Consider the following 27,253-nt stretch of genomic DNA (forward strand, 5'->3'; position numbering starts at 1 on the left):
GGATGAACAGCTGAATGGGTGGGTGGGTGAATGGCTAGGTGAATGGATGGGTGGATGGATGGGTGGGTGGGTGGGTGAATGGCTAGGTGGGTGAATGGGTGGATGGGTGGATGGGTGGGTGGGTGGATGGGTGGATGGGTGGGTGGGTGGGTGGATGGGTGGATGGGTGGGTAGATGGGTGGGTGGGTGGATGGGTGGGTAGATGGGTGGGTGGGTGGATGAACAGCTGAATGGGTGGGTGGGTGAATGGCTAGGTGAATGGATAGGTGGATGGATGGGTGGGTGGGTGGGTAAATGTCTAGGTGGGTGAATGGGATGGGTGGGTGGGTGGATGGGTGGGTGGGTGGGTGGATGGGTGGGTAGATGGGTGGGTGGGTGGATGGGTGGGTAGATGGGTGGGTGGGTGGATGCGTGGGTAGATGGGCGGGTGGGTGGATGAACAGCTGAATGGGTGGGTGGGTGAATGGCTAGGTGAATGGATGGGTGGGTGGGTGGGTGGGTGGGTGAAGAGATGGATGGGTGGGTGGGTGAATGGCTAGGTCGGTGGATGGGTGGATGGGTAGGTGGACGAATGCCGCCCCGCCCTAGGCCGCCAGCTGCCACAGCGCTCTGCCCCTCACCAAGAGGCGTCTCTCAGCGAGGTGGAAGCCTGGCATGACAGCTGCCTGCTCCCTCAGGTGCTGTCTGCATCTCCTCGATGGCACAGGGTGTCCCTGCCCCGTCCTCCAGCACTATCAGAGGTGGCTCACCTCTACAGGTCCGGGCCTCCATTTCTGTAAAAGGTCCCCACTCCCCATTCACTTCTCCATCCTGGAAACGTGAGGGAGCCCAGCTGGACTGCAGCACATGCACAGTGACAGTGGCCATCACAGGGTGTGCATATGACTGGGCACAGACAAGGGTGCTGTCACACTCAGGACAAAGTACTCACTGAGAAAGCCCTTAATCGCAAAATACAGGAGGGCATTCATAAAGCGGGGGGCAGGGGGGTGAAGGAGCCTTCTGGGCTCTCCATCCCGCCCCTCCCACTGTCCCGCAACTCCGCAGCAGTGCCGTGAGTGGAGAGAAGGCGACAGCGTCTGCACTGGTCGGGCCCGGGGAGGGCTGGTGTAACAGTCCCCGGGACTGTGACCTGGGCTCCAGACCCACGTTGGGCCTCAGGGGGCAGCACCTACCAAGACAGCAGTGTCTGCTGTATGGGGGTCCCGGTCAGTATTAAAATTGCACATTGCTCTCTTCTAACCGTAATTTTCTGACGGCTAAGCTAAGCCATGTGCCTCTCACCCAGAGTAAACCGCCAATACCCTGCCGTGTGGGAGGGAGTGACCCTTCCACAGGAGCCGTGAAAAATCACTGAAATCGCATTGCTTCCGAAACCAAGGAAGCTGCTGCTACACGGTGCTGACACATAACTAAATTCGAAAAGGCGCACGTTATGCCAGTCTTTACGCAGGATTTGGAGCGCTTTAAAATTAGACAATACTAGAAGACTACATTTCACATCTTGTAAAACTGTCCCAATTTGGTATAAATGGGATGGCCAGTCCTAATAATACTCATAATTTTTAAAGGCATTATTATTAGTTTCAAATATAGGGCACGTTATAAATAGGAACATGTATTAACACATACCTAATGTTGTTTAGCAGTGTTCACAATGAATCTACAGACACAGGAACGTCCAGTGAACAGGGCTCACTTAATACACGGGGCTGCACTGCTACATCTTGTAACAGCTAATTTCTCAAGATGTTGGTCTGAAACCGCAACGTACTTGGGAATGGTTTTCCTACTGAAGAATAAGATTCTAGAACATGTGAAGACATTTAGAATTTGTATACAGTGGGACTAACACACACCACGTGAATTACGATAAGTTCCGAAAGAATGATGACAGAATTGTTCGTACACTTCTCAAAATTTTCCCGAATTTATGTTTAGTAATGAGAAGCCATGGAAGAAAAACAGTGGCAAAAAAGTCTAAATTTAGCGTATTTGGATGAAAATTTCTTGCAGTTTTGGCTTTTGCCTTTGTCTTAATTTCCTCCTGCTTCTCCTAATGCCACCTTGCTCTTTCATGCCTGACTGAGGAGAGCAAACACACCGACGCTGTAACCAGGTGCAGGTCGGGAGCAGCAGGGATGCGCCGAGAAGGCTACGCCCGCGTGCCCTGGGGACGGTGCCTCTGTCCTGGACACACACGGTGGGCATGGGGCCCACAGAGGTCACACATCACAAGGCCCCGCCGCTCCTAGACACAGACCTCCATTAGGACCAGCGTCTGTGTTACAGTGAGCAACATGCTCTTATCACAGATTGCTGACTCCAAAATGAATTTCTTCTTCCTCTTCTTGGGAAGCCACACTAAAGAACCGTGGCTCATTTTCTTTCCTGGAGAGATGACTGTCTCCTGTCGCAGCAGACCCCAGAGATGCGGTGCTGGAGAAAGACCCCGTTCCAGCCCTGTCAGCTGCTGGGTAACGAGGGGGCACCCGGAAAACAACCGGCTATTGCCTCAGCAGGAGCATTTCTGCACCTCAGACATTTTCTGTTGGTTAACGCATAGTGCGTGGAGACAGCAAACTCTCAACACCTCCTAAAGCAACAATTCACCCCCAAGCCAGTAGTTTGTGATTTTTATAGTCACAGGCAACTTTTAAATCTGGTGTTAAGAAAAAAATATTGATCTTAACACATCAAGTTGAATTAAAGACTGAAATTATCTGGAGTGTTGAATGGAAGGAATTTGCTCTCCGTGTCTTTAAAAGGAAAACACTGTAACAGCGGCAGCCACAGTCTTACCACAGCATGAAGAGTAGTTTTGACGTTAGAAAAGTCAGTCAGTAAGGAAGAGTGGCAGCAAAGGAGAAATTACAAAGCATCTGTCTCTAGAGGGAAAATCTCCTGGGACTCAAAGCTACACACTTCAAAGATTTCATAAATGTCTTCCTAAAAAATACATTAAACCTTGAAGCTAATGTGATTTCTAGACATGTTTAGAGACATGTTTTTAAAATCTACCTCTGTGAGTCCCTAGCTAAAACTCTATGAAATGCCAACAGAAGAAAAGAGAGGCACTCTAGAGGGAAAGCAGAAGTAAACAACCTAAGTGCCCGTCATCGGATATGGATAAAGAAGATGTGGCACATGTATACAATGGAATATTACTCAGCCATAAAAAGAAACGAAATTGAGCTACTTGTAATGAGGTGGATGGACCTAGAGTCTGTCATACAGAGTGAAGTAAGTCAGAAAGAGAAAGACAAATACCGTATGCTAACACATATATGTGGAATTTAAGAAAAAAAAATGTCATGAAGAACCTAGGGGTAAGACAGGAATAAAGACACAGACCTACTAGAGAATGGACGTGAGGATATGGGGAGGGGGAAGGGTGAGCTGTGACAAAGCGAGAGAGAGGCATGGACATATATACACTACCAAACGTAAGGTAGATGGCTAGTGGGAAGCAGCCGCATAGCACAGGGAGATCAGCTCGGTGCTTTGTGACCACCTAGAGGGGTGGGATAGGGAGGGTGGGAGGGAGGGAGACGCAAGAGGGAAGAGATATGGGAACATATGTATATGTATAACTGATTCACCTTGTTATAAAGCAGAAACTTACACACCATTGTAAAGCAATTATACTCCAATAAAGATGTTAAAAAAAAAAAAAAAAAGAAGTAACCGGCATCAACAAGATAAACTCACAGGCAGGTCAGAACACGTTCCCGCACTGCACCGCGTTGGAAGCCCGGTATTTGCACTTCAGAATGAAAGACAAAGGAGTTACCTTTCCTCTCAGAGCGCCTCTTGCGCCTCCTTTTACACCGGCGGATGCTGAGGACAGTCCCCATGGCCAGCGTCCCCACGATGAGCGGGGCCAGCCCTGGCCAGCCCGGCCCCGTCCCAGCCCCCGGCCACTGGGGTGGGCGCTCAGCCAAGCATCCGAGCCGCGCGGCTGTGACGGCCCTCGTGGACACGTGGGAGGGCGGCTCCTCCCCCGCCCCACGCTCACTCTTCAAAGCGCAGATGGAGGGGCCCTCAGCCCTTCAAAGCGGGCAGGGACATGACTCCGGGGGCGGGGTGTGTGTGTGTGACACCATCTCCCCATCAAACAGAGTCCTGCCTAAAAAGCCCCAACGTCTCCAGAATATACACAATTCCTCAAATAATGAAGTAGAACCACCAAGAGTCCAGTTCACAAAATAACACTGCCCAAAGTAACGCTCCCACGCAGCACTGCTCAGGGGCCCAGGACCCCGCGGCTTGGGGACACCGCTGGCCCCACCTGCATGTGGGCACCTGGCGCCAGGCAGGCACGGCCCTCCCCTTCCCACCCAACCTGGCTCGCTGGGGGGTGCAGAGCAGGGCACACACACACACGCATACGCACACACACAGACACACGTACGCACACAGACACACGCACGCGCACAGACACACGCACGCACACACATCTCAGGGTGCGGGACCCACACTTGGACTGGCCCAGCACAACCCACAGCCCTCAGCCCCCCTCGTCCAGACACACTGTGTAGATGCTCTCCCACATCTTGGGGTCTCTGTCCTTGGAACAAAAGGCAACTGCATCCGAGAGCCCTGAGGACGGGGGTGTCTTGCGGAGGAGTCAGTGTGCAGGGAGGGTGTGAGTATCAGAGCCCTTCAGCAAAAGAAAAGTTAATCGACGCGTCAAAATCTTTCTCTCCACACAACTGCCCGTGTCTTGCATAAAAAGCGTTCCTTTCCTGGTAATGCCAGCATCGCTTTTCCAACTTATTATTCCAAAGGTGCACACGAATTAACGCCGGCTTCACCACGACTGCACGTGGCGCCTGAGCCATGTTTTGTCACATCGAGCAGCTCCTATGACGCTTAGATTTGTGTGTGCCCGTCCGACATGCTCCACAGAAGACGTGGCCCCGCAGAACCCCTTCCCCAGGGCTCCAGGCAGTGGGCACTGGTGGGACAGAGCCCACCGCTCACCCTGGGGAGGGACCAGAGTGCAACCCTGAGAGCACGTCCTCCGACCCCGTCCCCAGCTGCAGGGCAGCTCAGCTCCTAGCGGCAGTCGTTCTAACTCTGCTTCCCTGGGTTCTGTACAGTAGCTGTCTATGTGGCATCCATACATCACACTGCAAATTAGTTTAACTATATTTTCTTTTTGTTGATGCTCTGGCATTTGGGGGCCTTGCAGACCCTGGGAAGGAGAGACTGCCCCTCCCAGATGAGCTGATTTGCAGAGACAACAGAGGGCTCGGCCAGGAGCAACGCAAGCCACAGCCCACACTGAGATCTAACCTCCCTCCAGGGCCCTGCTGCCCCACCCCTGCCCCAGATCACTCGGGCAGGGACCAGGCAACCAGAAACCACCGCTACAGCCCAGAGCCTGCCAGGGTCACTCAGACTGATCAACCCTAAGTGGTTCACTCTGCCCTGCCTTGCTGTTCTCATGGAAACCCCCAAAGGCCTCCTCGCTCCCTCCTCCCTCCTGTGACCCAAACGGGTGTCCGTGTCCTGCGGGGTGGGCCATGTGGCCCGGCGTCTCCGCGGCCCCTGCGGCACCCACTCACGACTACCCCGCGGGTGCAGGAGGGACAGCAGCACGGTTCTCAAGACGCCTGGTTTGACAACATCGAGTCTGTTTAGGTTCCTTTTAACTAAAGAGCACCGAATACTCTATGAAACACAAGGACAAGCTGGCTTCCTACTATCGCATCGTACAGCCCAATTTCACATTCGCTCTACATTCGTATAAAAACTCAGGTAAACGTGGCAGTTACGTGCATATAGCCTTCACTTCATAAAGGGATCATTTGTTTTTTCTCATCAAAGGACACGACCGAATGCACAGTTAATCTCCCTCACCTAATAAATGCCGTGTTTTCCGCTTTCTTGAAAATCAGAGTGAGTCAGAACCCACCGGAATGACAAGGCAAGTGGAGCCCTGATGCAGCGTCTGTGGCCGTGGATGGGAGGGGCCCTAACGGAGCACCACCTTTCTCAGCGCGTCTTATCTTAGAGCCATTCCACGAGAAGTTCCCACAGGTGAAATAACATCCTCTCTCTGCATCTATCATGTTCTTCTTTTTTCTTCCCATTTCTTTCTGCTACCTTTAGGATTATTTAAGAGGAGCATAAAAATAGAATACCTGTATTCGTGGGAATCAAGAAATTCACAGCAGAATGGCAATGATTTGCTGCATCAGATATGGTTTCTAGAACCACTAAATTGACAGTCAGTAATCTAAAAGAACACTTTAAAGCTTTTTCCAATTTTAAAAGTACACCGATTTCGGGCTTCAGCTGTCACATCTATGCAAGTTAATAACTACTGAATTCCAGGAGAACGTCAGAAACAGTTGTACACCATTTAGCATCTGACATTCCTGGTACCTAATTAATTTTATTTATCTATGTCCTAGAGTAAAGACTCCAACATTTAATGTTCCTGGACTATTAATTTAGGATAAGACTCTTGAAAACTGTTTTTCTACTCTTTCAAGAAGGAAACAAGGAGTTTATTCCATCAGAATTCTACAGTCTCTAAATGAGTCAGTTCTTCATTAGTTATTCACATATAATCAACACACAGGAAACTGCAATGGTACTTGATTTAATACCATGGTGCCTCAGAAAGATCTCTTAATAAGAAACACAGCAAACATTCACTCACTCGTCCAACTGGGAGCAAGCACCTACTATGTGCCGGGACCATCCTCGGGGCCAGGGCTCTGTCGGTGAACAGAGGACGTTCACAGGCTCGCATGGGGCTCACGTCCAACAGGAAAAGAAACCCAGTCAGCAGTGAGCGTCACCAGCAGTTAAAGGACTCGCGTGTTAGAGGACACTGCACGGCTCCACGAAGACGGTAACGAAGCCAAGCCTAAGGCGCTGAGGAGGCTGACGTGAGGCCCCGGGGAAGAGCGTTCCAAGAAGACAGAGGGCGAAGACACCGAGGCAGAGCCCAGCGTGGCCCAGGAACAGCCAGGAGGCCAGAAAATTTCTGGAGGGTCGGCTCACTCTGCCCGGGAGTTTCCATGGGGCCTGGCCTCTGGCCTCGGGGGAAGGACAGGTGTGGGGCAGGGCTGACGCGGGGAGACAGGTTAGGAGAGTACTGTAAACAGACCCAGTGGTCAGAGCCTGATGGCCGCGGACAAGGTAAGACATAACCAGACCCGATGCACCCTAGTGGCACAGTACGCAGTTCTCCTGATAGCTTGGATCTGGGGCAGAAGGGAAAGAACAGCCCCGGCTTTTGGCCTGAGAGCCCGGAAGGACAGAGCTGCTGAGACTGGAGGCCTGTGGATGGGCGGGGCGGGGGGGGGCATCAGGAGGTCAATCTGATGTCCCAAGTTGGAGATGAGGTGATTCCCCAGAAGATGCTGGGGGACCCGGGGTCTGAGCCTGGAGAGCAGGAGAAAGGTCTGGGCTGGAGACTCAGGTGTGGGACTCACCTGCACAGAGGTGAGAGTGGGTGAGTCCTGAGTATTGAGTGTAGACAGAGCTGGGAAAGGCACTGCATCTGGGCAGTTGGGGGAGGGGACAGCCACTGAGGCGGTGTGCACAGGACGAGCGTACTGAGTGACCATCACCCGCTGGTCATTCCAGTTAAGTGTCACCAAATCTTAGTAAAGGAGACTCTGCAATGACCGCACGAGGGGCGGCCTGGACACAACCCCCACTTGTTTCACAACCGGCAGGGATGCCATTCAAGCGTTTCTGTGCAGTGTGAAACCTACACGGCCGTACAGCATGGCCATGGTTACAGCACAGGGGTCATCAGCACAAAGCCCAGAGCAGGTCTCCCTGCTGAAGCCCTGCTCTACCTCCTTCTAGCCTGGGGCCACGGCAAATTCTCACCCTCTCAGCTCCGAGGTGACAGCGATGGTTGCCCCCAGGCTTGCTGGGGGGACCAAGTGAGGACAGTGTGCAGGCCACAGTAGGGCCACCTTGGCTTCAGCTGTTGCCGTATCATCAGGACCTCCACCTTCTGAAGAGAAGCAGCCAGCTGGAGAGGCTAGGTGATCTGTCCAAGGTCACAACTGGGCAGGCGGCAGGGCACTGTTCCGAACCCAGGACACTCCCCGCTCGGGACCCAAGCTCTTCACCCTCCACAAGGCCGCCATCGCAGCAAAAGCACGGCCACTCAAGTTTACTTTTTTAATCTGTTAAGATTTCTCACAATATCATGTCAAAGTAACACGCACGTATTTCTTCAACTAAGCACACTTCTACTTTCTACGGAAAGACAGCTCCGAGCAGGTTAGGGTCAGTGTAGTTTGCAGTGCACCTGCAAGTTTCCTCCACTCAATTAAGATCAGGAACGAAAGTAAGCTTTTTCCATTTTCTTTTGAAGTGACTTTACCAAGGAACTTTGGATTAAAATAAAAATTTACATTGATCAGATAAGCACAGCAGGTGTTGGATTTGAAAAAAAGGGGGGGGAGACACTTGAATTGAAGGCCCTAAAATTAGTTCCAATAGCCTAAGGCCACCCAAAACAAGGAAGTAGCCACAGATGATGGCACGCAGACAGCTCAGGTGGCCACGGAGGCTCAGGTGGCCCACGGAGGCTCAGGTGGCCCACGGAGGCTCAGGTAGCCCATGGAGTAATGCCGGCAGCAGAGGCCATCTCAAATCTGAGAGGCCTGGGCTGCGCACAGAGAGCTCTGATTCCTAGTTACAGACTGAAGGAAAGTTTGAAACAAAGAGTGTCATCAAGTCTGAACGTAAATTTGAAACTGAACTGGGCATACAATTGATAGCCACGGTTTAGACAGGTATTTCTTTAAAGACTATTTTTGAACCATCCTTTAAAAACAATGTTTTCTGTTACTGATTATTAAAAACAAATGAGAACATATACTTTTTGAAGTATCAAGTAAATCTGGCTGGGCCTTCAAAGAAGACAGTGATTTTGCTCAGTCTAGAGTAGAAAAACCTCTGACCCAGGTAACCTACGTATACTTGATCCTAGGGTTGTTTTTTTTTAAACCGGGTACGTGTACATGAAAGAACCAACATAAACGTGCAGATGCACAAGCAATGTACAAAAGGACAAAAATGGTCAGATCTGACTAAAAACTCAGACAAGACTGAATGGAAGAGAAAAAACTTAAAAAGAGATCAGAGGTGTCACAGCCTGGACCTGCAGGGTGGAGAGCCAAAGGCACAGAACTCGTGTGCCTAAGGACAAGACACACGACCAGGGAACACACCAGAGCTGCGAGAGAAGAGAACTCCCCAGAAATGAAGGTCTGAATCTGCCACCAAACGGACACCGTGTGCACAGAGAAGGTGATAAAAAGCAACGAAAACTCACATTTTTCTCAGCAATATCACTGAAACTCATGACTAGAAAATTCAAAGGAAGTCTAGCCCAGAGCAAACTGGTTACTGAGGCGATGAAGCCGGGCCGGAGGGCGGTGACGGGATATCCCCCAGTCTGAGAGGGGAGTACGATCCCAGCTCGGGTCCCATCAAGCTGGTCAACTACTAAGGTGGGGGGCCCACAAAATCCCGAGTCCCAGGGCAGGGCAGCGCCCAGGCCTCACCTCCTCAGACCCGAGGGCACAGGGGCTGGAGGATACACCCCCACCCCAGATCTGTGTCCCCAAACTGCTGGGAGGCTCCCAGGAGAGTTGGGTGCTATCCTGGGCGGATGCTCAGAGGGGCGTGTGGGGGCAGGTCCCTCACTCTACCCGGGCCCCAGAGAACCCCGCTGGCCAAAGTCTACCTTCACTCTAGAAGTCTAGCTCTCTGGGACCCTGTGGGCAGAGTCTGAGCCAGGGCTTTCAGCCCCTGGATTCCATCACTGATCCCGGCCGCTGCCTGGCCAGACCCACCCCCTGCCCCGGGACCCTGTCCCAGCATACACTGCTGCACAGTCAGCCTGGGGAGAGCAAGTGGCGGCAGGGACAGGACACTAGAGTGGGCGTGTAGGTCAACATGGTCGTAGGGATGAGCAGCTGCAAGACAAGGGCTCATGGGAGAGAAATTTTAAACCTTAAACATTCACATTATTTCTTCACTTTATGTTGGCAACTCTTCACTAAAGATCAAACACACATATACAAATTTGGGTGAATTTAGTCTTATTAAAATTAGCCATCTGTCACCACACATTCAGAACTTGATAGTATAGACTATTTGGGGTTTTGTTGCTTTTGTATCTTATCTTAATTATAAAACCCATTTGAAATATTAAGCTAAAATAATGAAACTGTAAAATTATATTATACATAAATAAGCAAAGCAATAATTTTTTTAAAGACTGGAACAGATGTATGAAACTGTGCTTTCCAATTCCATACCAGGAGCTCAACTTATTAGAATTAAGTTTATAAATTATTTGATAAAATTTAATTTACAAATCAGGCCACTCACTGAACTAAACCAGCTATAAGTATTCCATACCACTGCCTCACGGGTCCTTTAAAATGGCTAAAGCAAAGCCAGTGAACAGAAACTTTTCTGCAGGAAGTTGCTACCTGGGCTCGGGGTAGGAACGCAGGACAACCGTGCTCAGGATGTGAGACAGGCTTTTTCTTGCCGTCTCAGCGTGACCTCACAGCGCGACCTACCCCCGTCCGCCCGGGGCTCGTGGCACGCTTGACGTGTGGGCGCCTGATGGCGTGGGCGCCCCGTGGCCTGCCCTCACCCCTCACCGCTGCGTCCTGGTGTCCTGTCCAAAGTAGGCAATGACACAGAACGCCAATGCCGGAAAGGGCCACTCTGTGGTCAGGATGGATCAGGACACCTGAGTGGGCAAGAGGGAACCTTTGGGACGAAGGACACGGGGGTGGTGCTGTGCTAATTGCGCACACTGTCAGAGCACATCTAACTGAACACATACAATGGGTGATTTTTACTGCATGTAAACTGTACCTCAATAAAGGCAACTTTAAAAAAATCGCAGGAAAAAAACCCCACAAATAGTAGGAGAAAGTCATAGTCTCAATTTGAAATAAAATGGAAAATACATAGATTTCAAGAAGAAGGAATGAATGGATTCCAAACACAGAATGAATCAGCTGGAAAAGACTAGAACGCACACGGGTCTCTCAACAGGACTGCAGAGGAAGGCTTACAGCAGCTCTTGCTGCCGCCGGCTGACTCCTGAGGAGACCGGAGCGGGGAAGCGAGCAAACTGCCCCAAACTCAGGCTGCAGCCACCCCTCACCACCCCGCTCTACCACCCCAGGCAATGCAAGAATGCAGGAGAGAGACAGCACTGAGCAAAAAAGACACGACCCAGCTATAAAGCAAGTTCAAACGTGGCACGACTTTCGGCAGTTAGTGTAGTGTCCTAAAAGAGAAATCACTTAAAAATCTTCCTTTGCACGCACAAGTGTGACGGAGGAGGAACTGTCACCTGCGTCTTACCTGGCTCTGTAGCGAACACCGTCTGCTAATCATAATAACGTAAATGCCATGTACGGATTTGAAACTGAGTGAACCATGGTTACAAAACAGAAAATAAAATTTTCTACTTTGATAACATTAAGAAACCCAGAACACCAAACCTGACAGAAGCTGAACAAAGGAGAGTGAGGAGGAGGTGACGGGCAGGGTAGGGTAAGTGGCCAGGTCCACCTGACACGTGGGGAGCCAGGAGACATCCAAGGTCCAAGAAACGGGCTAAGAAGCCGCAGTTCCTAAGACAACCAGCAGGGAGCGTGGCTGCCAACCTGGCTGGCTGACCCAGCGCTCCTCCCCCAGTCCCCTTTCTCCTGCCCCCTCTTGCAGAGATGTTACAGGAGTTAAATACTCGCTTTCTCAGTCTCCTTTGTGACTACAGTTGGCCACACGACATTGTTCTGGCCAACGAGATATAAATGAAAATATGCAGAGGCTTCTGGAATGCCCCTGGTGAAAACGACAGAAATGGGCTGCACTGCTTGCTCCTTGCTTCCCAGTTGTTATTGCCTTGAACACAGATGTGATGGCCGGAGCTGCAGCAGCCACACTGCAGACATGAATGGTTAGGAGAACTGCAGAGACACCAAACCAGACTCCTGACGTGCTCTGAGCCAGCTCTAGCAAAAACCTACCTTTGCTTTACTTATGAAATAAGTAAATGAATAAACCCCCAGTTGTTTAAGATACCACAGGTCATGTTTTCTGTTACTTTCAGCCAAAAGCACTCCTAAATGACACGGGAAAAGAAGGGAAGGCAGAAGCGTAAGTGAGCTAAATCCTCCCGTATCTAAACTGAAAGTCAACAGATACTGTCCAAAATTAACAAATCAAATAACTTCACGTGTATTATTAAGAAACAGGAAGCACAGCAGTGACTGCCATCCCCACCAACAGCAGAGCACCCACCCATCCAGCCCCGGAGAACGACCTTTCCAGCCCTCCTGCCATTGGTCACGGCCACGTGACGACAGCTCTACCCACTGGGATGGAAACAGAAGCGTCACAAGGCAGCTTCTGGGAACCTCTCCAAGAGACAGCACACAGGTGCCCTGTATCACACCCCCTCCAGCACCTGCCCCAGCTATGGGTGGTTCACACACAGCAGACCGAACACCAGGACAGACGGACACCAGGACAGACGGTCTGGGCCTGGACGGGCACTGCTGCTTCACCTTCCTCCTGGTGAAGCTCCTCACGCGGCGCCTCTGTCCCCGCAGCCAGTCCTCACGCTGGCCAATCCAGAAACACAGGTATCTACAACTCTTTAGAACAATCAGGGCTGCCTCTGGGGAGGGCGAGGACTGCAGACCGCTGCTTTCCACCAAAAGCCCTTCTAAATTACGTGACTTGTCTGACTTCGGAAGACATCGCTGGTAAAAACTGAAAAACAGAACCCAAGCAGGCCTGGTCTCCTCTCCCGCACCCCCACGTGCCTCCGCCCAGCTGGCCTCGGCCCCTGCATGCCCCCACCCACCACAGTCGCAGCCCCTCTTGGGCCCACCAGGCTGCTGGGGTCCTCTCCTGCCCCTGCCCCCCCGCCCCCTGCCCACCTCCCCATGCCATCTGCCTGGAAAATACACACCTTTCAAGACTCCTCCCGCCTCCACGAAGCCTGCGGCCCCTACCGCAGGGGGGAGAACAGGCCACCTGCCTCTGGCCCCTACTTCTGTCACAGCAGCAGTAGACACACCACTGTCGTCACCTGCTCACTTCCCTTCCCCCCAGCCATGTCCCCGCCCCAGTGCCCGCCTGGGCAGCGCTGCAGAGGCCTGAGTTCCACCATGATCCAAGAGACCCACCCCTTCCTCTAAGCAGCTCTGGGCTTTGTTCTTCCAGAACGGGCCCCACGGAGCTCTCATCGCCACTGCCAGCTGCTGCCCCACAAACTTGACGGAGAGACCACATCGAATGCCCTAGCCCACGTCCAAAACGTCATCCGTAGACCGTAAGACCAGCAAGGGCCTGCAGCATCCTGGTAATAAGGCGGTCAGGAGACAGCCTTCCAGAATTCTCCATCTGCACAGGAGGGCCAGGGGTTCTCTGATAAATTCAGCATTTCGAATTTTACAGAGGGGTGACTACACAACGAATCTGTCCACAAGAGGGCACTGCTGTATTTCTACAAGTCCCTCCATGAGGAAACAAGGAAAGAATACCAGACTTTTCCCGTATCTGTAAATGAATCTCCCATTTTTCTTTTTACACATTAGTCTTAAGTATCTGGATCCATTATTTTGTGTTTAGTCATGACCAGAGCACAAAACAGCTACAAGAAAGTCAGCAAGCAACTACTAAGAGCAGGAGATACCACTCTGCACCCAACACTGCGAAGGCAATTGAAGTTTTATTCACTAGAGTCATACTTTTGAGGTTAACTGTGCACCATTTTGCTTGCAGCCACCCTCAGGCAGGGGTGTGGAGAGAAGGCGTGTGAGGGTCCCTCCTGGGTCCTCTCTGAGACACCACACCCTGGGAGAGGTCCCTACCCCTGCCCTGAGGGTCCCCCTCACTGGCCAACGCTGCCTGGAGCGACAATGACTCTTCTCCGTTCCCACCAGCATCAGCGGGTGATGTCCGGCCCGTCCCACCCTGGTCCCGAGGGCCTCGGTCAGTGCCTGCCCACCGATGCAAGACACCTATCTGCTGGGTGAATGAAAGAGTGGGGGACGCAATACACATCTTTCTTGAACGCGGCAGCAGACCCGTGACCTCACAACCAGGGGCGCATCTTCCTGGACGCGCTTTGTGGAGCTGACGCCGATGAGTCAGTCCAGATGACACAAGGACACTTTCTCAGTGGCAGTGACTCATGCCAGAAACTCACTGAGAATCACTCTTCGTTCTCAGCCAAATTTTGTTTTATTTCACTGACCTTCAGGAACGTTTATAAACTGAAGTGTCATCTGTGTTAAATAGGTTATGTTAGCCAGTAAATCACATTAAAGGGGAAAAATGTCTAGTATTTGCCCCCATGTAAGGATTCCGCCCCCTGCATAAGCGCTGGGTGTCCCTGCAGCGATGCCTCTCCTCACCTCGGGCACTAGGAGCCCTGGAGTCGCCTGCACTCGCGGGGGCCCACGCCTCACGCCGGGGGGGGGGGGGGCTCCTCCCCGGCCCACAGCTGCTCCAGCCTTCAGGACACCCTGCAGGCCTGTGAGGACCTCGACGCCACCCTGTCCCCGACAGGCCCTCCCTGCCACATTCTCCTCTCGGCCAAGCCTTCTGTCAGTGACCGCTGGGGGTGGCAGTGGTGGCCACGTGTGGATGTGGTCTGGTCGTCGCAGGTCTGGGGCACTCTGGCACCGTGCAGGGAGAGGGAGTGTGTGGGTCAGCAGGACTGTCCCAGAAACAAAGAACTGTCCTGCCTGAAGCACTACCATGCAGGTGACAAAAGAGGTTCATGGTTACTCAAGCCCCGTTTCATATATAATCAACTTCCAACACACCCAACCATCCAGAATCGTAACTGCCGAGCGAAAAGCAGGGAGAACTGCGTCGCGCTTCTCCAAGAATGAATCCACGAGCTGAACGCCATCCCACTCAGGTCTACACCCTCGGTCTGTGTCACCCTTGCAGCGCCTGCGTCTCTGCATTTACAGGCGTGCGTGCACAGGGTCCTCCTGAGAGCGGCGGTGCCCAGCGTTCACATGTCAACACGAGAACTATTTCGTGGTACGTTCTTAATTTCTCTTTTATTACATTTGAATACGGTTGTAATTATATAAAGTGGTACCTTCTATGATTTCATTTCAGAATAAAAAGGGGGGTTAATCAATATTTGTTATAAGCAGAATGCTGGGGTTGGTGGCAGAGAGACACACCGAGGAAAAGCCCCAGCGTCTGAGCAGACTCAGGGCTTCCCTGGGCCTCCCTCAGATGTGTGCAGCTGCGTAAATGCTGCAGAGGTTCCACAGCGCAACCCTCGAGATGCCCCAACCTCGGAAGATGTTCTCACCTGTAAGACACAAGAAGCAACTTCAATCGTTTTAAGGAGCAAGAGAGGCAAAAGCAGCAACTGTGCCTGAAACTAAAAATACAGGCTCCCTCCAGCGTCACCGTCAGATGGCAAATGAGGCTACTGACAGGAGCGCTTCCACCAGTGGAGACTTTTTCTGGCCACTTCCATGGTTTTTTTTTTTCTTTTTCAAATCACTCTGAAAAAAAGACTAATACATCAGATTATTGTTGCCAGAATTAGCTCTCATTTTATGAAACAAATACAAAATGTCTGTTCTGCAACTAACATCTGTCAGCACAGAATCAGTAGGAGACGTGATTCACGACGTTGTGGTATCTGATCATTCCCAGCCCTCCGTCCTGCTTCAGATGCCACCTTTTGTCCTTGGTTATTTCTTCTACGCCCTCAAGGACAATTTACTTGTGCAAAGGAACATAAATAACTCGCTTCTCCGGTACATGCTTACATTACATAAAAAAACACTTTCTATTTCACTTAAACAGTATAATTAATGAGGCAGTTTACGTCTATGGCACCTTGGACGTAGGTGGCCCTAAATCACACTTCACTTGCCACACTAAAGCATGTCTCACTCTGGGATTCTCGCCGTCTCTCAATAAACTCCAGCTACAGAGAAACTGATTTAAGATCACTAATCGAGCTGAAAGATGAGCTGTGGTTGAACATAAAACTCCACCCCTCTGGCACAAGCAGCGGTAAAAGTAACCTTGGTTTTGCCCTCCCCATGTGCCAAAAAAAGAAAAAGAAAGAAAGAAAAAAAGCATCAGTAGAAGAGTAAGCCTCTTTTAAAGGTCTCCCTGGGAACCAGGTACCTGACATTCTTGACGTTTACAGACACAGAAATGGCAGGGGGGGCCTTTCCAGGCGCACCTCTCCTCCCCCACCCGGCCCCGTGGGCTCCACGTCTGCCCCGTCCAACGTCCCCCCGGCCCAGAGGGTGCTGTGATGTGGCAGACACTCCCCAGCCCCCACCGAGGGAGTGAACGTACACAGAACACGCTCCCGCACTCAGCAACCTCTGGCGGCCACCTCCCTATGCTTCTTCCCCGTGAAGAAACCTCCTTGAAAGTTCAACGCTAGACCTTCTGCAGGCCGCAAATTAACCTGACATCACACTACCGCGATTTTAACGCCTGTCTCAACTCCTCTCAAAAGCAGACGCTGAATCATGTAACAGTCACAAAAATAAGTGCTAACGAAATTTTCTTTTAATCACCTCAAGGAAAAGAATTTGCGGCAAAGGCTTTACAGCGAGTCCAGCGTGGCGTCCCCCCTGCAGGAACCGCGCCGGCCGCTGGGGGGCAGCAGAGCACCGGCCGAGAGACCGCAGGGACCGTAACAACCCGTCTCCGCTGGAAGCCAGCCCATCACACGCATTTTAAATGGCAAGCCAGAGGCTTAACTATTCACCTACGGCAAGCCAGAGGCACTCTTGTCAGTCAAATGTTAGCAGAGATGTACGGGTGTCTGCTCTTACCTCGCACTCAACGTGTTTCTGTTTCCTCGGCCCTTCGGTGCAGGTGGGGCGGAGGAGACCTAAGTGTGGCGTCTGGTTGGCGAGCTTCCTTCAGGCCCCTCTCCAGCTCTCTGTGCCCAGCCTGAAAGCCTTCCCTCTGTAACAGAAGCATTCCATTACTTTGCATTAATTTAACTCAATAGTAAAGCTTTTTCACCAGTGCAGGAGCTAACTCTAATAATAAATATTGTTAATTAAAAGTCCCCTCCTTGGGAGATGATCCTGCAGGCCACACAGCACAGGCAAAAAAAAAAAAAAAGCCCTCTTCTAAACACGTTTCACTTACTTTTACTGTACGCTTACGATTTTTAAAGCAGATACCCAATGATCAATCACGCTTTCACCACCGCGACGATAGGCAGACAGACGCGCACGTGACAGGCACCGCCGGATCTCTGCTGGCGGACGTGCCAACGCAAACGAGCACCGACCCACGCGCTAAGGAGGGGGGTCTCAGGCAAAGTCCTGTATGGACCTATCTTCCGAAAAAGGGAACGTCACACGCACGGGCCTGCGCACGCGCGTGAGTGCAGACAGACCCAGAGCTGCACATTCGGCATCCTCCCTGCCCCTTCCCACCCAGGCTCAGGAGCTGAGGCCAGCCCTGCGTCTGCATCTCCATGTTATCTCCCCGCCGACCAGCAGCACGACCGCAACACGCTAAAACACTACAGAACCTGAACATGGGACGTCTCTATTTTCTTTTCGAAAAACAAACTGATATCCAAATGACGTCTGTGCTGGGCTCCTCCCGTCACCCACCCACAGCGTCACCCACCCCATCACCACCCGGCGGCCCACCTCCACGCCCGGGGGGAGACAGTAAAGGGGCGCTGCCTCGGTGCCCACTTCCACGGCAGGTGGGAGTGGGTCGCAGCAGCCGGGACACGACCCCCCCGCACTCCAAGGAGAAAGAGGAAGGACCAAGTGCGAACCACCAAGGGGTGAAGTGCCATTCCAGGAGCTTCACAAAGCGAAAGTCCACAGACTAAAACAGAGCGAGGAAAACACGGCAGGAGCATCACAACAAGAGATGCAGAGCTGCACTCAGACACACAGAGGAGTTTGTAAACTGAGACCTTTAAATACAAAGTACTGGAACGGGGTGATGGAGACTGCCATACTCCCAGGGGGACTGCAGGGCCGTAAGGGCGGGCTTCGGAGCAGGGCCCTGGGTGGACACCCTGGCTCTGCGAGCGGTGACTCGGCCTCTCCAGCTCCTCGGACAACACGCTCCAGACCCACGGCCCCCTCCAGCCATTTGGGTGACCCCAGCTGCGGTCCCAGTCACCGTGGAGCACAGACAGGCCGTTCCCTCACACCCGACCCATGACATCACGAGCACAACCAAACGGTGGCTGTTCTCAGCCCCCAAGTTTTGGGGTGGGTAAGTTAGGCAGCAAGAGACCACCGAAATGGAGCTATCACTGCAAACCCTGACAGCACTAACATAGAGTAAGAGGGTACTAGGAACTTTATTCCAAAAACCTGGTAAACTGAGGCAGAATGAGCAAATTCCAAGAAAAACGCAACTCATCAGGGCTGACTCGGGAAGAAACAGAAAATCTGATTAAACTACCAACATTAAAGAATTAGAATCAAGAAAGAAAAATCAATGTACAAAGAACACTCCACGCCTAGATGGCTTCTCCAGAAAGTCCCACCCAGCATTCAGCAGGAACACATCTGTGAAGCACATGAAGAAAAAGTATGGGCCAAACTCACTCCTGAAGACGGATGTAAAAATCCTCAACAAAACGTCAGCAAACGCAATCCAACGATATTTTTAAAGGCTGATACAGCATGATCAAGTTGGATTTGTGCTGGGAACATTGGATTTGTGCTGGGAACACGAAAATGACTGTGTGCATGAAAATCAACTGATGTAATCCACCACGTTAATAAATCAAGAGGGACATAAGAGAATATACCCACGACTCCGTATGTGAAGCTCAATCACAGGCACAGCTAAGCTGGATTCTGAGGGGTGCACGCTCCGTGGTAAACTAAAAAGAACGGCAAGGACAGGGTTACTCTGAAACACAGGACAGCGGCCATATGGACAGGGAGGGAGGGGCAGTGGTCAAGGAGACGGAGACACAACGTCTGTTTTTAACCCGGGGGGCGGCTGCACGGACGTGTCATCAGAACTACTCTCTTGGGCTTCCCTGGTGGCGCAGTGGTTGAGAGTCCGCCTGCCGATGCAGGGGACACGGGTTCGTGCCCCGGTCCGGGAAGATCCCACGTGCCGCGGAGCGGCTGGGCCCGTGAGCCATGGCCGCTGGGCTTGCGCGTCCCGGAGCCTGTGCTCCGCAACGGGAGAGGCCACAGCAGTGAGAGGCCTGCGTACCGAAAAAAAATAAAATAAAAAAAGAACTACTCTCTTACACCCGCACTCTTCTGCAGGAACCACACAGCTCACAACACAGATGCTTGAGACAACAACCAGGCACGGAAAACAATCCACGCCTGCAGTGCCCACGGTGTCCAGGAGCATCGTCGATCATGACGGAGCCCAGCACAGCCAACCCGGGAACCACGTGGGCGAGGGGCACCGACCGCCCGCAGTCAGGCTGGTCTGCCACATCCACGCGCGGCCCCTCAGTAGCCGCGGGTCCTCTGCGTCCGCAGGCCGCGCAGCACTGTAGAACCGACGGCTGATCGAAGTCCGAGCGGTTCACACCCACGTTGTTCCAGGGCCAACTGCAGCTGCCATACAATAAACCAGATGAAGCCCGTAGCAGCGGCAACCAGCCAACCACCTGCAGTAGCAAAGAGGGCTATGGTGGCAAGACCGTGAGGAAAGTCAGGAGAGGCAGCTAGAGGTTTCCTATTTCCTGCAGAAGACAAGAAGAAAGACCCTGTGGGGAAAGGCGGGGAGCTTAGGGAGCCAGGCTCTGAGGGGAAGAGGCCAGTTGGTGAAGCAGGGCTGAGTCAGAATCCTGCCCCGTCTCGTTTCCCTGGATGCACCATAGGAAACGGGCAGGGCACGGGACACCCTTAAACCCCCAAACAGGGTGGAGGTGGGGTGGGACACACAGAGGAGCCCCGCCAGCTGGTGGCTCCGTGGCCTCCGGCCCTGACACGTTCAGGCACCACCGCCTTCTGGAGCCTCCTCCTGGTGACTGCGCCTGGCTCGGGACACCCTCCTCTGACAGCGGCGTGACCCCAAATTAGTTGGGCTGGAGGGGTTCCTACAGCGGGTTCCAGCCACCTCTCTGCTGACAAGAGGAGTTCAGATGCCACAGCAGTGGTGATAAGACAGGGGTCACGTGAGATTTAGCGCGCCTAGTACTAACTGCAAGTCCAGAACTAGTTGTATTAAGATAAACGCCTCACTCAGCACTTGATGGATTGCTGTGCCCGGATAATCCCACTGATTAAACGAGGCAGTTGCGTTTCCTTTTAAAGCGCTATTTATCGGTATAATTTAATGAGACTGGAAATTAGGGCTTAACTCTGCCACGAAACAAGTGCTCTCATTTTCTACCTTGGAGGTGTGTAAACCTGTTACATGAGCGTGCAGATTCTCCGATGTTCAGAGACACCGATTATTCAAGGCTTGTGTGCTCAAGGCAAGTGAACAGGTGAACGATCACCTGAGGGACGCCGAGACAAGCAGCGGCCTCTCCACGTCACTGACAGCGGCCACTGCGTTACGTGCTTAACTAGTCCTATGAACAGGTACCCACCAAAGAAGGATGGCGAGCGGACGGGCACCGGGAAGAGAGGCTGCAGGTGGCGCCCGAGACACGGAGCCAGGGCAGGGAGGGCACCGATGCCCCTCCGCTGACACAGAAAGCAGGAGGAGTCCATCAAGATGCTTTTGGTGAGAGGGAGAGGGGAGGCCTCTCAGGAGAAGTTGGCATGAGAAAGAGGAATCCAGGCTGTGTTTTCAGAAAGATCACGCTGACAGCTCTGTGGGCAAAGGCCAGAGGGTGAAGCTGGGACAGTTAGGGGACAGAGGGATTACAGAGACGGAAAACATCAGAGGTATCTCAGAGGTGCAATGGACAGGCCTTGGGAATGAGGCCTGCAGGGGGAGGAATGAAACGAAGCCGGAGTGTCTCCAAGGATGCTGGTTCCTTCAAAGGGGCAGAGAGGCTTTTCAATAACCAATGTGAGAAAATCAAAAGAAAACAGGACATTTTAGAAGATGGGTGTTTTTCAATTGTTCTGAACTATGAAAACCTCTGAAGTACATTAACTGTGGTCATTGATATTTCAGCTTCAACAAGGACAAAACCTTTCCTGGCTGAGATTCCATAAGAATAAAGTCAATTCTAGTATGTGAACTACTATGGAGAGAAGTGAAAGCTTCACGTGGTAAAACTGCAATGAACACTTAAATACAAGAACGTTCAAATAATCAGTACAAATCCCAAGGAAGGGGAACCGCCATTAGACAATATCACGCAGTCAGGGCTTGATAAACGGGGCAGGGAGGGGGGCACTGGCCCTCAGTTCCTCTGATACTTCTATGAAGAAAGAAATGCCCAAGGAAATGGTAGTCTAGTCCAGAGGTCTTGGTTTGATTTAATCTTTTTTTTTTTAATTTATTTATTTATTTTTGGCTGTGTTGGGTCTTCGCTGCGGTGCGCGGGCTTCTCACTGCGGTGGCTTCTCTTGCTGCGGAGCACGGGCTCTAGGCGTGCGGGCTTCAGTAGCTGTGGTTCGCAGGCTCAGTAGCTGTGGCACATGGGCTTAGGTGCTCCGCAGCATGTGGGATCTTTCCGGACCAGGGCTCGAACCCGCATTGCCTGCATTGGCAGGCGGATTCTTAACCACGGCGCCACCAGGGAAACCCCTGATTTCATCTTTTTTGTACAATTTAAACTCCATTTGGAATTCCCTGGCAGGCCAGTGATTAGGACTTGGTGCGTTCACTGCCAGGGCCCGGGTTCAAACCCCGGTTAGGGAACTAAGATCCTGCAAGCCGTGCAGTGCAGCCTAAATAAATAAAGTCCATTTGGGAAGTGCTCTACACGGCACATTTAGTTCCATGACATCCGAGAACCACACTTGTCACTGCTCCCGCGCAGGGCCCACTTTGGTCTGAGTCAACACGATTGGGTCCAGGTCGAGAACACTGGATCCACCTCGTCCTGAAGGCTCAACCAAACACGTTTCTCACATGACCTTGGTACCTCCCAACAGTGCCTCAATTTACCAACCTTTTATTTCCCCTGCATTTTGGGCTTAAGAGACCAACCAAAATGGACTTTGTCATTTGTTCTACTTAGTGAATTAAATACATTCCAGGTTCTGAGCAAATACGAATAACGTACTTTCCCTCATAAGCAAGATTCCTTTGGAATGAAGTACTGCAACAACGTGGCTGGGTCTCTGAGTCATCACGCCGAGTGAAACAAGCCAGACCAAAAAGGGACGTGCTGCCTGACCCATCCACGTCAATTCCAGAAGGTGCAAAGGATCCACTGTGGCAGGAAGTGGGCAAGTGGGGTCGTGTTCATGACCTTCACAGGGCGGTGCTCCCACGGGGTCTCGAGACTCATCCAGTTGTATACGTCACAGGGTACAGGGTCTGGGCACGTGTCAACCGCACCTCAAAAAAAGATGTTTTTAAAAGAGACTACTTTGGGAGATCAGCTGGGTGCTTTGTGACCACCTAGAGGGGTGGGATGGGGAGGGTGGGAGGGAGGGAGACGCAAAAGGGAGGAGATATGGGGATATATGTACATGTATAGCTGATTCACTTTGTTATACAGCAGAAACTAACACACCATTGTAAAGCAATTATACTCCAATAAAGATGTTAAAATAAATAAATAAAATTAAAAAGACTACTTTGTTCTGAATTTTAAAACCCCTCTTCCTATTTTTTGAAGTGAATTGGTAACATTACTGGAAATATTTTTATGACCTGAAGGAAATGTTATTTTTTCAAACTTTCAACAATCAAATACTTCATGGGAAATTAACGCGTGTTGCAAACATTAAAACAATTCATTAAATAGGTGGGAGACTTCTCCCTATCTCTCTATATTTTATTGTTTTATGATGGTTTTTAGAGAAATCCAATGTTCCCACCAGTAGGAATGAGCCCTGCGTCTCCACGGGAAGAAAGCAGGGATGGAGTGGGGGAGAGAGAGACAGAGACAAACAAAGAGAGAGGCAGAAACACAGAGAGACACACAGAGAGAGGGACAGAGAGTCACAGAGAGAAGGGGAGAGAGGAACAGAGACAGAGGCGGGAACAGAGCGGGCGAGCAGGGCGCTGTCACTGCAGCGCCCAGAGCACAGCCTCCCCCTGTCTCTCCCGCACTCAGGCCCAGGACGATGCTGACACACAACGAAGGCAGCACCGGCCGCATCCAGCACAGAAAAGGGGCGACTCAGTCCCGGGCTCAGCGGGGACGGCCTGAGTCTCCAGGACGGCAGGTGCGGCAGGTGCGGAGGGACAGGCGCTCGGGGCCTCCCTGTCCTCAGCTCCTGTTCCCTTCAGGACAAACCAGCAAGGCCAGTGGGTGAGCGAAAGAGGGGTCTTTGCAGGGGAGCCCAGAGGCATGCGGCCTAGACTCCCCCATCCCAGCCGACAAAGCACAAGACCAAGAGAAACGTGAGGAGGACCCAGGGCAGCAGGCGAGGGGGGCCTGGCCCAGAGGATGCCCGCCCGCCCTAGGGCCACAGTCGCTGCCCACAGATGCCGGGAAGCCCACCACGACGGCCCCGCCCACCTCCCCCCAGAAACCTGGACTGGATCATGAAGAGAACAGCCGGAGAAAACGAAAAGCCCTCCAGACTGAAATGCACGAGCCAAGTACACAAAGGAGAGTGAAAGGAAGAATTAAATGCAAAGGAACACTCAGGAGGCTTCCTGTAACCGAAAGAACAAGGACCCGAGACCCGCACAGGCCAGAGCAGGTGAGGAGAGATGTTAGGGGCAGCGGCCCTGGGCGGGGGAGCGCTGAGACCGACCATACACTTCAAGGTCTAAAAGTACCAATAACGTGGAGACTTCCCTAGGGACGTGTGTCCCTGGGTGACAACAGCGCCAGCTTCTACCGTCACATCCTGCGTTACATAAACTTGGGACATCCACCAGCCACACTTCGATCAGATTCATGTCAAACTAACACGTTCTCATTAGCTCTTAACTAAAATCCAACCAAATGTGATAACTCTGTATTTCTTAAGTAATGTTATAACTTTAAAAGTATTCGGTAAGGTTATTTATCAAATACTGACAATTAATATATTCTATAATCCACTGCAAGGAGATGAGCTGTCTAAATAGGAAAAAACCTTTAATCATTTTTGATAGAAAGTTCTCAAATCTGTCTCCTTGCTCTTACATAAGATGAACTAAATATAAGTTTTTAACCAGAAAATGCCCTTTGGTTAAGGAACAGAGAGGAGAAAAGGGCAGGTCCTTAGAAGGAAGGAACCTCCCTTGGTGGGGAGACCAGCCTCCCTGGGTAAATAAATGAAAGTAACTATTATAAACTTAGACCCCAGAGACCAGGAGGCCGGAGCCCGGGGGGGATGGTAAGACACCCGCCAGTGGGAGGGGAGGGGGCAGATCCCCTTCCACGGTGAGAAAAGCCAAGACATCTCGAACGGCACCTCGGGCCTCTGCCAGCAGTGCCACACGAGGGTCCATCTCGGAAGGGGGGGGGGGTCGCGGAGAGAGAGTAGCGGGAAAGAAGCAAGGTGGGAACAGGCGGCTGTGAACCTCACAGGCCCTCAGAGGAGGGAAAGGGGGCCATGCTTCCTGACTCTCCTCACAGCCGCTGTGACCTTGGCTGGAAACCCATCAAGGACGTTGCAGGAATTAAAAACTACTGCCAACTTCTCTTACAAACAGAGACACAAAAACCGTAACCAAAGTACGAGCAAATTCAAACCCACGCACGTCTGGAAAAGAGCACGTCACAACCAAGTGCGACGTGTCCACACCAAGAAGCGGTGTCTGGCTGAAGTCTGAAAATAAATCAATACTCCACGTCGCCAGTGACATTTCTACTCAAGAGCGCTTTCACTCGGACTCCTCAGTAACCCCAACTGGCATCTCCCTCAATGTCCACTGGTGTGATGAACCCGGTACTCTGCTCAAAAACCACACCCCACTGTGGAAGAGAACTGAAAACAAGGAGAGAAGAAATACAGAAGCTGAGAGGATGAAAAACAGTATTTCTGCCAATCGTGAAAATAAAGACCAAGCACATAAAAGCCCCCGTCCCCCGCTTCCTTCCCTGGGGAGGAGGAAGGGCGACAGGGCTCGGTGCCCGTCAGGAAGTAGCAAGAAGAGCCACAGGGTGAGGCAGGGGGGACAGCCAGCCGGCCATGTAGCCTCTGTCCCCTGTTCTCCGCACGTGGGACGGCCTCCCGGTGGGCGCCGGGCGGAGGGAGAGGGCTGCTCCACACTGTTCCTAGAGCAGGGGTGCGGAGGGTTCCCCAAGTCCGTGGAAAGAGTGAAATTAGACACAAAATGGTGTGTCTGTGTGTCCAGGCGCATCTTCCCAGTGAAAACGGACAGGGCTTCAGTCAGATGCCCAAAGAGCCCCTGGCCTGCATCCTATTTCAGGCGAGGATCTAACCACTGGCTGTGACTGACCCCAAACCCAGTCCTCTCTTTGGCACTTAACCAACAAAACATGAGGGCCTTTCCTTTTCCAGTACTAGTTGATGGTAACCTATGAAGTGTTATTAAGGAGCACGCAAATCTGTAATTCCTAACCCACAGCTGGGGTGTCCCCGAGTTTGCAGACAGAAGTGTGGTCCCTACGCCCAGCACAGGCGCCCGCAGAGGGCCACGCGCCCCACGTTCAGGAAGAAAGAACACTTCATTTTCCGTAACAGCTTTAATTTACCATGGATTTCAATGGCTGCTATTGTTATTTTTATCGTTATAACTTTAGCTTTGTTTTATCATTTCTCATTAGTTTAATATGGGTTGTTTGTATACACAGGGATGAAAATTTTGTCAGCTTTCTGGAACGATAATTTTCCAAAAACTAAACTTACCAGTATCATAAATCATCTCCAACTTTACTGCAAAACACATGCACAGAACCCCTCCGAATCGTAGGGGTACAATGAGGTAGAGATGTCTCATTTATTGGCAATGTGCTGACTCCCAGTATATGAAATTTAACTAATTTGCAACACACTATCAAGGTAAGTGTAACAAAATTACCAGCTATTTTTAAGTTTATGGGGCACTCTTACATAATACAAACTGACAAGTAAAAGTACAAAACGTTTCTTAAAAGATTTACATATGCTGCTGACAAATTTACTGGAACTGGCTCATTTAGTTTCTTCCCAATCCTTTGATAATGTTGAGCAATTTTTCCAGGGGAAAGAAACCCCCGCCCCCCGTTCAAGATGTTCAAAGGTACAGAACCTTGCCACTAACAGTGATCTAAAGACTTTTAATCGTAAATAGTGGCAAAGTCCACATCTTCCTTCTTTTCTTCCCAAGGCCCTGCTGAAAGGTCAGGAGAGGTACTTCCTGGCCATGAAGGAGTCGTAACAGTGCTGAAAAATTACAAAGGGGGCTTGCAGCCCCGGAAGCTGGGATGGGCGGTCATGGCAGAAAGCAGGCGGACCCAGGCTGACTCACGGAGTGGAAGGAGCCGCGTGCAAGACAGCGGGGCGCGGCTTCCCAAGAGCCAGGAGCCAAGGGCAGGGCTATGACTCCCGGGCCACAGCTTGAGAATACTCTGCAAAGACAGTCTGAGGTTTCCAAGGGGGGGTGGGGGGGGTGTCCAAATACGGTCACTTGGACCTGGAAGAGAAGCGGGTCAGGGTGAAGAGTAATTCTAAGTCAAATAATCAGCACTGGAGGCCACGGGCAGGGAGACAAGGAGAGAGCAGGAGAGATCTACCTGCAAAAGAACGAGGATCGAGCTGCCATCTCACTTCTCACTGGCAACACCAGACTCTGGAAAACACCAGAGCATACTTTCTGAGCTCCAAGGGAAAACTGTATGAACCGAGAATTCTAGACCCAGCCAAATTACCAATCAAGTATGCGAACAAATAAACCACATGTTTGAACACTGCACGCAGGAACCCAAGAAGTCTCTCAGCCATGCGTTCCATAAAGAAGTGGATTAAGCTGGGGCGAAGTGAGAGTAGCACTGACACACACACACTCGCTACCAAACGTGAAAGAGTTGGCTGGTGCGAAGCAGCAGCACAGCTCAGCGAGATGGGCTCGGTGCTTTGCGATGACCTAGAGGGGTGGGATAGGGAGGGTGGGAGGGAGGCTCAAGAGGGAGGGGATAGGGGGACGTGTGTATGTGTATGGCTTTGTTGTGCAACAGAAACTAACACGGTATTGTGAAGCAATTATACCCCGATAA

The 27,253-nt window shown here is 51.6% G+C and overlaps 1 protein-coding gene across 6 annotated transcripts in view; it reads right to left on the minus strand.

The window, feature by feature from the left end:
* ADARB1 (adenosine deaminase RNA specific B1) overlaps positions 1-27,253 on the minus strand; it is a 113,552-nt gene that overhangs the window by 48,208 nt on the left and 38,091 nt on the right. For 5 of the 6 annotated variants that reach the window (XR_003792365.1, XM_029214714.1, XM_029214713.1 and 2 more), the window contains exon 2: positions 16,881-17,016. The gene's annotated coding sequence lies outside the window, so the exon portion shown is untranslated. Of the gene's footprint in view, positions 1-16,880; positions 17,017-18,850; positions 18,926-22,207; positions 22,381-27,253 lie in introns of those variants that run through there. The other variant, XM_029214715.1, reaches the window with a different exon arrangement.

The sequence above is a fragment of the Monodon monoceros genome, unplaced genomic scaffold (assembly GCF_005190385.1).
Source record: "Monodon monoceros isolate NGI ecotype Baffin Bay Population unplaced genomic scaffold, NGI_Narwhal_1 Super_Scaffold_11, whole genome shotgun sequence".
Classification (NCBI taxonomy): domain Eukaryota; kingdom Metazoa; phylum Chordata; class Mammalia; order Artiodactyla; family Monodontidae; genus Monodon; species Monodon monoceros.